This window comes from Otolemur garnettii, unplaced genomic scaffold (genome assembly GCF_000181295.1).
Source record: "Otolemur garnettii isolate 467f Iridium unplaced genomic scaffold, OtoGar3 scaffold00247, whole genome shotgun sequence".
Classification (NCBI taxonomy): domain Eukaryota; kingdom Metazoa; phylum Chordata; class Mammalia; order Primates; family Galagidae; genus Otolemur; species Otolemur garnettii.
Window position 1 is genome coordinate 1,733,426 of NW_003852642.1, and position 3,190 is coordinate 1,736,615.

The following is a 3,190-nucleotide window of genomic DNA, read 5'->3' on the forward strand; positions in this document are numbered from 1 at the left end:
CCAAGTAATGAAAAGCAAGTTGCAGAAGCAAGAAGGTAGCTACACGAGTGGTTTTTACATTACTTAAAACATATTTCTGTACATCTGAAATATAGTGAAATAAGACAAATGTGCCATAAAGAAAAAAAAATCACCACATTCCCAAGATATCAGGCTCCTTTTCTCTAACATCAGTAAAGCCAGGCAGAGTTGTGCATCGAAAGACAAGGTGGGTGCCTTTAGGTCAGAGCGTGCCTTTGTTAGTGGGATGAAGAGCAAACTAAGTCTGCTTTTGACAATGGGTTTCTCAGGTTCTTTCCAATACCTTGACAAACAAGCAGAGTGTGGTTACCTCTGTAGTTATTGAATAAAAAACAGGAAATAATTCTCTTTAATTCCACATTTAGCTTGAGATGAAGGCCAATGTGCTTGTGTAAGTTGTCTTCTCACATAATTACTGTAAAATGCATGAAGCACAGGTTTTTCAGGGAGGCTTCCTTCTGGTAGATAAAAGCACTTATCAGAGAAACCAGAATAGGTTGGAGTCCACTTAAACTAGAATACTGATTAGGGTAATGAAAATGAACTGATTTATGTAAACTTCCTAATACAAGGCCAGTACTGAATAGATGTTCAAAAATTAGTCATAATAACATGTGCAAATAAAGCATTATGGGCATATTAGATTCCTTTATCCATCCCATCAACCATTTAATCAGGCGTTACTCACATTTTCCCCAGGCAACTCTATGCCCAATTCAGTTCCCTCACCCCATTTTCATTTCATCACCAAGGATAAGGGATTCCTCCTGTTCTCAAGGTTAAACATGGTGGAACTTTGGCTGTGATTCTTTGCTTCACCATTACACTGCACACGCTACGATGACACACAGCTTATGTTCAAATGGGGGCTGCTTCATTTAACTTACACCAGTGTTGGTTGCAGATTCTCTTTCTGCTTCTGGTGCAGGCTGATTGCACAGCAAGGTCTCTCTGTATGGTTAGTCCCTATCAGGAGCTTATAGATGGGACACAAGGGATTGATATTTGCTCCCCTGAGAGCTGAGGTTCCAGGGACTGAGATGTAATTGGGAGAAAACAACATTTACTAGTTATTTTATGCTGGCAAAAATTTAAGTTTTCTAGAGGGGACAATTTTTTTCTCATTTTACCATCTTTAGGGACTTCTTGTTTTTTTAAGATTTGTTAGAGTACAAATTCTTTTCTTGTCATGAATGGAGTATGTTTTTATGTATTTAAAAACCTATTTTTAGGTCTAGCTAATTATCCTGCAATTAGTAATCAACATATTTTTCTGGGAAGAAAAATGTAAATCCAACCTAAATTAAGAGCATATGGTTCCTAGCATGACAAATGGAGATAATAGTGTATGAACATATTTTACATTATTGTATTGACCACTGTTTAATTATTTATTTTTTTAAATTGTTGGGGATTTTTTGAGGGTACAAAGATCCAGGTTACACTAATTGCATTTGGCAGGCAAAGTAAGATCCCTCTTATAAATGTGTTCATCCCCAAGAGGTGTACCAAATCCCATTTATTTATTTTTAAAAAAATTATCCTTGGTCACTTCTTTCCTTTTCTAAAATAATTATTTGTATTTTAAAAATCAGCCCTACATTAAAAAAAAATGCTTCTATTCTATTTCACTTTAAAACATCAGAACAATTTATGTAGAAATCTGTGGTGTAAGAAACTTTGAATTATGTTTGACCATGAAGGTGCTAGGTTTAAGTCTCTAAGTTAAGCAATATGAAAGGAGAAAGCTTTATTCAGTGAGTTTGTAGCCTTTAGCTTAACTGGCAAACATATGAAGGTGAGTTATTGTCAGAAGCTGGTAAATTGACATTCTACATCACTTATTGTATGACCAGTGTCTTAAGAATGTATTCAACTGCTCTAAAATAAAACCCAACTTACTCTGGGTTATATGGAGAGATTTATTTTCCCTTCATAACAATAGTTTGTGAGTCAACACTAGCACTTTTGTTATTTTCTTATTCTTTACTCATGCTGCTTCTGTCCTAGTCTAACAGACTGTAGGTCTGTACATCGCTTGTAGGTCTACTATAGGTCTAGACATCACTTTCCCTTTCAAAGCAGGAACAACAATGGTGAGGATGGAAGGGTGACACCATATATATACCCTCAATCAGGACCACAAAAGGTTTCACCAAATTCCCTGGAAGATTTTTACTCATATCTCAATAGCTAGAACTATGTTGAATAAACTCTCTGAATAAACCCATCTTACATCGCACCCCCCTCAGTACTTGATTTCAGCACATCCGTGTCTGTGGTCCTGGAGGCCGTTCCCCTGTGATGTCTCTCTGCTTCTCTGCCTGAGGAATATGTATGAAAGCATGGAAGGTCACTCAGCAGGGTCACCACAGATGTATGAGGATGCTAAGATCCTTGAGCAATCACAAACCAGTGGGTGGTGGGAATTGAATAAATGCCTTCACCTCCTGTCTGCAAAGGATAATTTTGAAGTACATTCCACATAATTCATCAGAGTCACCTGTAGGATTGAGTTTCAGTTTCCCAGAGTATACACCAGTTAAACAATTCAGCAATGAATTTGCCCTTTGTGTGTTTCACTATCCCTACTACCTCTCTCTTCAACCTTGGAGAACTTCTTCAAAGAGTTTAGCAAAACATGTGGTCTCAGGGAATACTTTTTACTACATAATCACCCTCAGGTTTAATAATTCACTGGAATGACCCAAAGAGCTCAGCTGTTATTAAGTGAATTTTTACAACCACTCAAAATTCATCCACTGAACCTTAAAAGTCAATGTGGTAATGTAGGAGATAGGGATTTGAGGAGGTAATTAAGTCATGAGAATGGAGCTATTATAAATAGTATGTGTTTCCTTATAAAAGATGTGGAAGGAATTCCTCACAGACCTTCCAACTCAGGGTAAAGTGCTCAGTCAGGGGAACATCTATGCGACTATTCCTGTGCGGGGACTCAGCAGTACAGGCAGGCTGTTAGGAAAGTTAAGATAGCTCAAAGGGACAAAACATGTTTCACCCTAACTTGTTTCCTCCCTTTCTTTTCTCCCTATATACATTAGCTGGTCTTTTCAGATGTTTCATTATTATATGTCCTGTTTACCCTTTACCCAACCTTCCTGGGGGCAGTAATCTCCCCTCTCTCATTTTTCTTCTTTTCTTTTTTTTT